A 12,217-nucleotide genomic window follows, 5' to 3' on the forward strand; every position below is an offset into this window, starting at 1 on the left:
CAAAATACAGAAATTGCAAATTCTTCACATCTCTTGGCAGAAAAGAAGATTCTACAGTACTGTGGGGAAATGGCCGGTTTCTTTAAACAGACATACTTGCAAAACATGTGTGCTCTTGGTCAAACGTTCCTAAAAGATTTATCCCGGTCACACTGGACACAACCCTCTCCCCCAGAACACCACATCGTCACCTGGAGGACTGAACGGTGACCATCACGGCCGATGGGATGAAATCACAGGCAGCGTGGTACCAAAGCAGAGGTTGGGACCGTCTTTTCGAAAGGATTTCTGTTCTAGTGAGCAGAAGGAAAGCAGCTTCTCTCCATTTCCTGAGCTGTAAACTTACAAAGTGTGGTTTGCTTTGATTTTGCATCCCATGACTGGACTAAACCCTGTCTAATAAAGTACATGTGAGACGTGTGTGGTGATGTGTGAACTCTGGCGCATAGGCAGCGATACTGCAGTGTGGCGATCCCCCGCTCACCCACCAGACTGAGAGTGATAAATTGGGTCTGTCTGCTCTTCCTAACCACCAATTTCCACAATACTACTAGGAATTCAGGTTCAGAAAGACCTCAGTCCTCCTGTCAAACGTCGCCGTAATGGCACAACAGCAAGGGAGGCACACAGCTGGCCAGCAGACACGCAGAGCGACTGCAAACCCCCCGTTTCTCTAGGAAACCAGGGCGAAACAGCCGGAAGAGCACAGAGGATCCCCTCCATGCAACCTCTGACTGAACGGTTAGGAAAGAAAGCAAACTGTCCTCCTGACACCAGCCTAGCTGGGGAAGGGTAGTCCAGGGACAACCGAAAAGAAAGAGCACCAGAAGCAGCATAATTTTGGTCATAATTTTGGGTGACATACATTTGGTGACAATTTCGGGTCATCACAGCAGTATCATCATGCACTGTTTTGACATGACTTGAGATCCCCTCACAGAGTGAAAGAAAAACAGCAATTTTTATTCGTGCTTCATCTCAGACATCAACTGCAACCAACCTATTTCTGCCGACACACCTTAACACAGTTTTTTACTGGGAATCTCTTCACTGCACCAATGCCACTTACATTTTTTGGCACTTTCCTTTTAGGTGTGTTATGAAAATGACAACGTGCCAGTCATCCAAGCTGTCGGCACCAGCTAAAATCTGTTCAGAGGCAGAGTAATTTACACTTGGATGAACACCTCACAAGATGTAATCACATAAATACCTACACATTAGAGATGCAACTCACTGCTGATTAGGTAACTCCTATAATGAGCCTAAGTGTGATCTGTCCCAAAGATCTGAAATGGCTTCAGTGCAAATATTCTGTTAAGCTCATGTAGGAGCTCTTGTACTGGTAACTGTATAATGTGCTTATGAAGGGCTTGCTGTGTTTCAAGGTATTAGTTCTAAACTATAAAACTGCATTTTGGACAGTATTCTCTCAAAACATCTCATATGACGCTAGTCTGGCAAAGCAAGAACCTAAAAAAACACAATATCCCCAATCCCCTTAACGAACTTAAATCCTCCAACTGGCCCACCTGGTGGCCTGGCCACTGTAAAACTATTACCTAGACTGCTAATGCAGAGGCAGAAATAGCAGACAACAGCAAAAAATAAAAGCTGTAGCGAGACCAAGAAAAGAGAAGAAAGAAAATTCCACACATCTCCAAATGAGGAAAACTAATCCTCAACAGTGGGTGGTCACACTAGATGCTAACTGCTTGCTTCATATTTGGTTATTAAGACAGTCAGAGCTAGTCAGTACAAAGTACCATTTTCAAGTAACACAAGTTCCCTTCCCAGAAAATGTCTTTAGATTACCTAGAATGAAGAAGACGTCAGTGAATTATCGCTCTAACCCATCTTTACCGAAAACAAGTAATTCCTATCACTGGTGACGTTGCAGTCCACCGTTGTTTAGGTACAAGAAATCCTTACGTATCTTCTGAACTGATCCACTTCTACAATGGCTAACACATCCCTCCAACAGACGAACAAAACCGCTGGTGTAACACATGAACTCTTCTGTCTTGTAGAGTGCTGCTCAAAGTCTAGCAGAAGGATCAAGCTGGACAGGATCTGCCTTTATAGTTCACCACTTTGCTACCCGTTAGCCTAGTTGTGTTGATACTTAAACTGCCAGCAGTGAATTTCTGAGTTATATGTTGAGCTAAACAAACTCTCTCGCACTAGCATCTCTTATCCGTCAGATCAAGTTTCAAGCTTTCAGGCTCTTTCCTTCTTCAGGAAGACCACATTGTGTATATTCTCTCCTATCACTTATGTTCTGTAAATCATCTTTGCAAGTGGAAGGCAGAAGTCTTTATGCCAGCATCCTCCTGATGCAAAAAGACTACAGACTACATCCAAAGAAGAATGTTGGTTAGCATTTCTTTCCGCATGGATAGCACATGGTCATGGTTTTCCCTCGCTGGAAATAGAGAACAATGGGACACTCTGGTCTCTTTGTTTACCTCTGGCAGTCTCTTTTACAGAGAAAAAGGAACGAAGGAAAAGGAGAACCAAAAATGTGGCTTTTTTTCTCCAGATATATAAAAATCTTCTAAAATATGCTAGTTTGGAACATAAAAACACCCAATATAAAGTATTTATGAAACTCTTCATATAAGTCCTGGCAAAAATAAATAAATAACAACAAAAAAAAAATCACCCTCCCCTGTGACAACTGCCCTGGAAGCAACCATCTCAGCTGGCGCAAGGCAGAAATTTCTGAGTATCTTCTTATACGAGACGGCTCTAAGTCATACTTATATCTGTTGCTAACTGGCTTAGGAGTGCAGAAGCACCTCATATAAAAATCTATCTGATTTAAATGGGATGGAAACAACTAAAAAAAATCCTGAAACCAGTGCCTCACATTCTTCACAATTTGGATGCATGTCAATTTTAAAGTGGAAAAAGTTGGAATTTGATAGAAAGAGCTGATAGAAAAGTAAAAGAGGCATATGAGTGATAACTAACTTGATAAAGAACTAAAAGGGATAATCTAATTAAAGCTGATCCACATAGGTTTCTGGAAAACAGATCTTGTCAAGCTAACTTGATATCATTTTTTGATGTGATTACAAATGGGACTGCTAAAGGCAACCATACTGATGGACACCTGTTAGAGAACTGACTTCATACCACATCTATTTTGACCAAAAAAATAAAAAGCATAAAAGATGGGACAGTAATCACAGCTGTCGAAAAGTTAGGCATCTAGACTTCAATTACTTCTCTGTGTTCCATTACAGTCAATGGAGAGATAAAGGTATTGTCAGAAAGTGCTTATCTGAAAAATCTTTCAGGAAAGTCAGCTGCATCTTTCTGTGGAGCTTCCCCTCTCTTCTTCGCCTATTAAGAGCTTAGAAAATTACCAAATATTAGAAGCTAACATTTGGACGACCAGAATTAGATGTGATAAATCCACTCCTAGAATCAGAATAGCATCTTAAATGACTTTAAAACTGCATAGCAAATATGCCTAAGCCATCATTAAGTAGCTGTGGAAGTACAAGTATTGGTTATTGGCTCCTAGACTTTTTTTTGTTTTTAAAAAATCTTTTTTTTCACAAAATTTGCATGACTAGGAAGTGGTTAATAATGGAGACAGCAGGGTTAGGTGAGTTTAACCAGATATCATGTACTTCCCCCAGTACAGCCAGCAGGAAGGCCATGCATCTAGAAGCAAGTATAATGAGGCAGACTTAACAAGAGAGAGATCCGAAAAGAGATCCTAAGCGGAGTCAAGGACCTGCGAACAAAGGCCACGACAAGTGCCCAGATCATTACGAATTTCTAGTGTACTGCAGTAACAAAAAAGCTACTATGTTCATCAGATGTACAAACAATACCAAAAACGAGCAGGGCGGCTCTGTTATCTTATTTGGCATCAGTGAAACAACTACTAGTTTCACTGGGTTTGTGGTCACATTTTGAGAAAGATTATGAAAAATCCCACAGATTCTGTGGAAGCCGGGGGAAAAAATTACGGTTTTAGGAAACATGTCTTATTGCAAGTGACTCATGGCGCTCAATCAATTAACGTAGCAAAGAGTAAGTTAAAGAATGATTTGATCAGTCTAGAAGTGCTAACCACAGGGAACAAAAATTTGATAATAGAGGGCTCATCAATCTAGCAGGCAAAGGCCAAACAAGATCCAAGGGCTGGAAGTTACAGCAAGACAAATTCAGTCTAAAAATAAGGTGCAAATTTTAAACTCTCAGGGAATAACTTGAAACAACTTGTCAAGAACTGATTTATCTTCTACCACTGGAAAGCATGTTTTAATCAACACTTGGCCTTGTTCTAAGTTTATACTTCTACTTCTAAGCTTATTAATACATTCATTTTGAAAATTATTGTGGGGTAAAAGAATAAATGTTTTAAGTTGGGTAGCATTCATTGTAGTATTCACACACAGCCAAGAGATTTGGCTTCCATTTGATTACCAAGTCATAGACCTTCTTCTGTGAAGCTTCCCTTAGCTAAAACACCTTCCTACTACTGCACACTATGCAAACCTTTTTGATTAATGAGCACTGACTCAAAGTAGATTGCACTAAAATTAGGAAGCAGGAAGAAATCATAATTTGCAATTATCCCTTGCAGAAATACCTCAATACAATACTTTAGAATCATTTCAGGCATTTCACTGTTTTCCAAATGTAAAGGTAAAACACAAATCACAATAGGGTAAAGATCTCTCAGTAGGCAATTAAAAATTAATCAGCTAATTAGATCAAATGAATGAGAAAATAAGGTTCAGGAAGACATCCATTCCAATTAACATAATATTAACTTACAAAAGACTTGTTCAGACAAAAAAAAAGATCATCTTTATTTCAAATACCAAACAAATCAATAAAAGGAAACAAACAGTTATTTCTTACCTTGTTATCCCCATGACCAAAGCCAAAAGGAAATGACAGTAACAGTGAGTCAACCACCGGTGCAACTGTATTCATTTCTTATTGTTTCTAATCTTGTTAATTATTTGAATCTACAAGCTAACTAACTTGCATTATATTGAAAGAGATTCTACCTATATTGTACCTGCTCTATACTTGCTGTATTTCTTAAGAATTTTCTAGGTAATTAAAATTAAAACTAATGAGATCCAAACTCCCATCTAGACTTCTCCTCAGCTAGGTGATTCCTAACTAAAGTACAAAGCTCTACTGTAGAGACAGAGGATGTTAAAATAAGAAAAAAAGTAGAGGGATTCTTAAGTCTGTGTCAGGGATGATAACATATACTCTCAAGGAAGGAAATAACATTATAGGACACCTTATTGAATAAACCTGACTGGTTAAGCGGAAAGACTCAGGCAATCAGACAAGGAATTGGGCATGGTTGAATCTAATTGGATAGATTGCATAGATTAGAAATATCTGTAATTATAGGAGAGTTCCTAAAATATTTTTTCAAATGTCAGATTACTCCAGAGATGACCAACAACCCTGACCTTCCGGTTGGGAGTCACAGAACTTATGCCACAGGCTTCTGAGCGCTCCAAGGGAGTCAGCAGCTGGGAAATGACCATGATTCCCATCACAGCAGTGTGGCAGCTGTATGGACAAGTCTCAGAGCAGCCCAGAAGTACCTCGTTTTGCAGCCCCTCATGGATCTCCTATAAATTACCTAGATTTGCATTATCCAGTGACAGGCCTCCTCCCGCCCCCCAGTCTTCCCCAGGCCAACACAGCTCTCCTGCCCATCTGGTGACACTGGTGCGGTTTTGGGGCAGTCTCTGAACTTCCTTGAGAGCTGCAAGGGACTCGCATCTTACAGGGCAGGCCAGACACAACTGCATTACTTACTTCTGGAAAAAAAATATATATATTTGTAGGAAGAGTATGTAATGGTTTAGAAGCGGGCTTTGCAAACCAATTCCGCAATGAATGTATTTCACTTTGATCACCCCTTCTAGCCCATAACAGAATTGAGGCAGTATTTTGTTTTGCAGAAATGAGTACCTTCAAGACCTGCAGTGGATTTATTATTTCTGCTAGAGCTTGCACTTCCTTTCTGATCCACTGCTGTAAAATCCAGAGGGACAGAACAGCGCAGCAAATTACTGCAAAGATGTAGTGTGACATAGGAAGAGTCAGACGTGTTATGTGTGAACAATATGACAAAAGGAAAAGCCATCTGAAAATAAATGAAAAAATTAATAATCAAAAGGGTGTCTAATTCTTATCCGGGCACTTGTTTGCTCACTCTGTGAATTAGGACCATCAGGCCAGGCCACGTAAAACTGGAAGGAACCCTGGGTCCAAAATTCAGTACTTCTTGAGGAAGCTGCCAGAACTGACTACACTGGAGAAAAAAGTGATTTCACCATAGAACAAGGGAGGCATAACACTCATTTCGCTTCATTCCTGAAACCAGGGCACCACAATTTGGGCCAAATCTTCATATCCACTCCACGCGTGGTCTTGTCCCTGAAACAACTAGTCAGTTCATACAAGGCAGCGGTCCTGTAATGTGGGCATCCGGTAATGGACTGAAGCCTTATATTGTTCTGCATAGATGACAAAACTGCTGTCAGGGGAGAATAACCCCCATCGCCCCAACATTAAAACCAGCAACAGCATGTACTGCCTAATGGGAGTCACACACACATATGGAACAGAGAAACTTCATTGTTATGCATTTCCATGTAAACTGTGGCTTATAGTTAATGGCATACAGACTCAAGGGATAATGTACAGAATTTATAAAATGAAAGTCTCAAAAAAATCACTTTGGTAACAGAAACTGTTTTTTCAACTGCAAGCTATGAACACTTGACATAAAAACAGTCCATCCAGCAATCACTGAGTATGTTGGAGAAAAACAGGGAATGACTGCACTTGGAGAACTTCATACTAGTTTGATCATTGATTCTTCAGTAACCTATTTAGCACTGCAGGCCAAACACTCTCCTAGAACAGATGTATCAGCCAAAAGCTAAGCCTACTTTAAATAAATAAGCAGCGAGGATTTTCCTTCTCCAGAACGCCTGACCAAAAGGCTGTCTTCGCTAACCATCGGCTGCTTTGTTTTTGGTAACTGACAGAATACTTTACTAATTTACACCGTAGCATGTGAGAGTTCTAGCAACTCTAGATCTTCAAACGCAGGTCAGTTTTCATCCCTGATGAAAGAAATAATCATCTACCGGATATATAGTAGATTAATATTTGTCAGACTTTCAAAACAATCCAAAAACCTACTCTTTCCTGTTCTTTAAAGAGCCTTATAACTTGTTTTCTCATAAAGGACAAAAAAATTCCAGAAACTAAGAGAGCAGAACAGAAAACCTATTTCTCACTCCTTGATAGCCTGGAGCTGTAATACAGCAGAATTGATAGATTAAGAAAAAGAAGAAGAGAAAAGAAAATGCGGCTGCTCTAATTTTTAAGAGCTGTTTCTCATTCTATCCTCATTTATATCTTTTCTCCATGTATAAACAGTGAGGTAGCAGAGGGTACATCTGAGCTGCGAGGATCGCCCAAGACGTGTGTCTCCCTTAGGGCAGTGAAAAAATAGAGAAAAGCTCTGTGGCTTGGATGCAGCCGCTGTGCGAATGGATGTGCAGACGAGGCGGGGCTGCTTCAAGAGCCCTCCCGCTCTCAGCGCAAGCCTCCCGCGCGCAAGCCAGCGCAGTCCACAAGTGCCCAGACCTCTTCCAGACCCAGGACCTCTGCCAGAACAGGATGCCTGCGAGCTGCCCCCATGCATCAGAGTGCTCAGGCTAACCACTCCACTTAGGATTTAAAGCAGAAATCCTACAACCACCATGGCCTTACACAACTGGGATTCACCTCTGGAATGCAGTTCACCCTGCGCACTGGAGAGCAGAAGACAGCTGCGGAATTAAGCCTACATTATAATACATATCGAAAAGAACGCCCTCCCGGTGGCAATCTCCTGCTTTCTGCGAGGGGGCGGAGGTGTAGGACTCACTACAGACCTCTGCAACTTGTACCATGTTCACTGCCTGACCTAATTCTTCTAAATGACTGACCCGTTTTGGCTGATAATTTCCCTTAAATGCCCAGACACCAAGCAATGGAAAATCTCCTTTAAATGCCAGTTAATGAGCAATGGAAAATGTCATCATGATGAAGTTATGCAGGTATTTAAGTGCTCTGCTGGATCAGGCCTTTGTGAGCTACATTATAGTTTCACATTTGACTTGATTTTCAGAGTGTGATAAATACAATAAAATGAACCTCTGTGATTAAAAAAAGAGAAAAAATGAGATATATGTAAAAATTTTTAAAGCTTCTAAGGTTCTTGGATAGCATGGTGGTGAGAGGACAGAAAGAGAAAACGCGGAAGTATAAATCAGGCTATGCTTGTGTAAGTTACTGTGACATTTAATAACTCTCTACTAAAAATTCTCAAGCAAGGTTTTTTGGATATTTTTAAGGTCATGTATCATTTACTGTCTAGGTCAATTTACACCTCAGCAGAGAGTGCTGCAAACCCTTCCGGACAGCACTTTAAAAATAAAGGTATATGTAACTGTTTGGGCCGTATTTTCCTCACCAGTTTCTGCACTGTGAACATTTCACCCTGGAAAATTAAAGTAACATTCTGTAATAAGTGAACTCAGTATACTATTTCAACGCAAGTCAAGGGCAAGCTTTATAACTGGGCTATCAAAATGCTATTAATAAAAGCAAAAATACATGAACGATGCCTAGGTATCCCTATGGATGGAAAAAAATATTGTCCATTAAGCTAACATTTCAGGTACCCTCACCGTTTTTCCTGCGGTCCCAATGAAGGCAACACAATATATTTATCTCCTGCAGTTAACTTGTATGAACTGTTATCATATACTGGTATAATTTAGTAAGCGCTCCAAGGCTTCTGAAGGGGATATATGGATGAGAAGGATTTTTGCCCCAAAAAAAAAAAAAAAAAAAAGGCTAAAGACGGTGGCTAGAGTATTCTACTCCCATACTAAGTTTTATACAGGTGTCCTAGTTTACTCCTGTTTTGGTCCACAGGGATATATTTATAAATGTGTCTTATGTTAAGCATCTAAATCCACTTCTCTGTTTATACAGCTCCCCTCACCCTAACAGCTGACGGCTTTGTGGTTATCCGCTGGACAATCAGAGGTTTCAGAAGCACTATTATCCCCTTGCGAGAGATGTGGAGCCAGACTACTAGGACACAGCCACAAGGCACAAGGGCAGTGCTGCGCAGAAACATGAAAGAGCTGGCTAGAAGATTTCAGGTGCGAAAGCTACCTCATCCAACGCTCCTACGCAGATGTCCGAGCATCTCCGAGCCACGCCTGCAGAAATACGTGGAATGACCGAGGGCAGTCTGCACCACACAGCGAAGCACGGCCGCAGACTCTTGCTCTCGGGACCACCGAAATCTCTTGAGGGCTCCTGCAGAACTACAGACCGAATGCACTAGTACTATAAACAAGTACATATTTTGCTTTTTTAGACATTTGCTTTTGTAGACAATCAAAGAAACAAACAGGATCTTACAGGTCCCAAGAGCCTGTGGCTCTCCTTGATTTCTGCCTTGCCAGAAGTCTAACTGTAGATGAAGTGAAGGTAAAACTGTGACCCATTTATCAAACTTCCTTAGCTACACAGTATACATGGCAACTCACCTATATAAACTCTTCATTTAACAGTTCCTTCTGCAGGAACAAACAGTTACATGTTTAAAGAACCATATAACTGTACTGACTTGCACAGTTTGTACCCAGATCGTTTTTTTTCCAAGTCATCCAAGAAATATTAGACTTGGAGAATTTTTATTTTCACCTAGTATCAGATGTTCAAAATGCACCTGTACATTTTCATTTGAGGCAAGGTATGAGTGTGTGTGTGATTTTTTTACTTCTTTTTCAGCATTTAAGGAAAACACACTTTTGAAATGAAACTGTAGTTTGGAAACAAAAAATACCAAGATAGTTCACTTTGAAAATGTCATAGACATTTAAAAACATTCTGGAAAAAGACAGTATTTCTCAAATTAAATTTATTATTTATAATAATTCCTATCCCCTCACAAATCTTCATATTTTCAGTAAAATTATTATCAACGATTTTCCTTTTCTTCTACCCTAGTAAGTATGAAAGATGAACTATAACATGAAGTCACTTCTCTTTGTTAATTAAATTGATGTGATCTTTTAGATACTTTGAAAAATTCCACTAATGATACATACTCTTTCCAAAATAAAAATGTTCTCTTTAATGTTCTGTACTCAAAGGATTTCAGAGAGGAGGGTTTTTGCACGCATATTTTCAATGTTCTCATTACACTGTTGGACATTCGTTAGGAAATTTCTCAGATCTTCCTCATTTATTTCATTTCATTTTAGATCCCTGTCTCATAAAATACAGTCAAAAAGTYTCAGGCAGTTTATGATACTATTAAAACTAAGACTAACTTTATTATTCAGTCAGCCTGCTCCATTATTTATCCCTCTTGATTTGAAAGTAGGACTCCAAATCACAGCACTAAGAGTTTGCTGCGAATTCCTGGAACGGAGCCTCACCACAATTAGCCATTGATCCAGCTGCTAGTACCATGACAAGGGAACACAAACTCCCTCCTCCTTGAGGCTATAGCTCCACAGAGAAACCCTTCAACATCACAGTCTTCCACCACTACATTTCTTAACTTAATAAACAGCATCAGCTCAAAGATAAGTTCTTAAGCTGCGATGAGATACTCACACTTTTATTCATTAGGATATGGGATCTTTTTCATCATGGACCTGTTTGACTTCTCTATACGTGCAGATATTTATTTTTTTTGCCCAGTTTTGTTATGTTGCATATGCTGAAACTGATGTAACAAGATCTCTCATGCAGAACTAGATACACATTAAAAATGTTCTTTTTCAAAATTCTTTTACCGTAAGAGTAAAATCTCACTAACGTGTAAAAGACCTGGGGCGAATACTTGCATTTTATGAACAAGGTTAGTACACAATGAGCTAGGAGAAAATCAGAAATCAAAGAGACAGCTCTGCAAAATTCACGGCACTCAATGAATGCGACAGGTGTCACTTAATTATTTATGACAGTATTTCAGAATACACTTGTTAACATGGGGGAGTATGAAAGGAGACCAGTTTACAATACCCAGCTGCTAAGTGGCCACTAGGAAATAGTAGGAGACAGCAAGGACTTTAGCAACACTTTCCAATAAGTCTGCTAATTTAAATATGTTTTGTTATCTTGCAAGTTGTATCTACTACTACTGTAAACAGACACAGATTCTTAATATTCTTGGTATCTGTCAACACATCGCATTGCATATATGGCATAAAGGGTCCATGCAAGCCATTCCTGTACCTGTGCAATGAATCACAGCTTTTAAATGTTATATTACAAACCAGTAATCACAGCTGTTACGCACAGCTTTGCCACATCTTTGTACTGATCTGGACAATTAATACAAAGATCTACCCATGCTGATATGATTACAAGACAATGGCTACACTCATGCTTAGTGATGATTTCTGGCACCCACCTTTAGACTCATTTCTTCAGTCGTCTCCAATTTATATTTGAAATACACAACATAAAAAAWTTGATCATTCAAATGTTACAACCTTCTGTTATTAACTGTGATACTTTACCCATATGCGTAACAGCTTCTCTGCTTAACACACAGTACTTAATTTTTCCTTGTTAGAAAATCTTTCATCGGCTTTAATTATGCTCATGAGAGTGGAGAACTGAAAAAACATATTGTTTGCCCGCGGCCTTGGGCAGAAAGGGGTTTCACAACTCAGGGAATCAATTTTGGTGATTTGAAAACTTTTCGTACTCCGGATCCTAGACTGCAGTCCACTGCTCACATCTTGGAAACGAAGCGTGCTCCCGAACTACTCCAAATTGATTAAATGAACACCAAACAGGCAACCAACGCACCTGACAACGCTGCCTGACCCGCGTGTTTGGCAGAGGGATGTACATGTCTACGTGTAACTGCTGGGGGAGGAAACGTCCCCCTGGGGACGCGGTGCGCRCGTGCGCCTGTCTGTACCCCTAGGGACGCCGCGGTAACTTCTCACCTACCACGCCTGGCTTCTGCCAAGTCCCTCCGCGCCGCTCGGGCCGCGCGCCCCGCGGAACCGCCTGCCTCGGCGGCCACCGCGCCCCGGTCCCTCGCGGGGGCAAGGCCGCAGGCCGCCAGCGCCCCACGCCAGCAGGCGGCCTGCCCCCACCTTTT

This window comes from Rhea americana, unplaced genomic scaffold (assembly GCF_003343005.1).
Source record: "Rhea americana isolate MKP2758 unplaced genomic scaffold, rheAme1 scaffold_276, whole genome shotgun sequence".
In the NCBI taxonomy this organism is placed as follows: Eukaryota; Metazoa; Chordata; class Aves; order Rheiformes; family Rheidae; genus Rhea; species Rhea americana.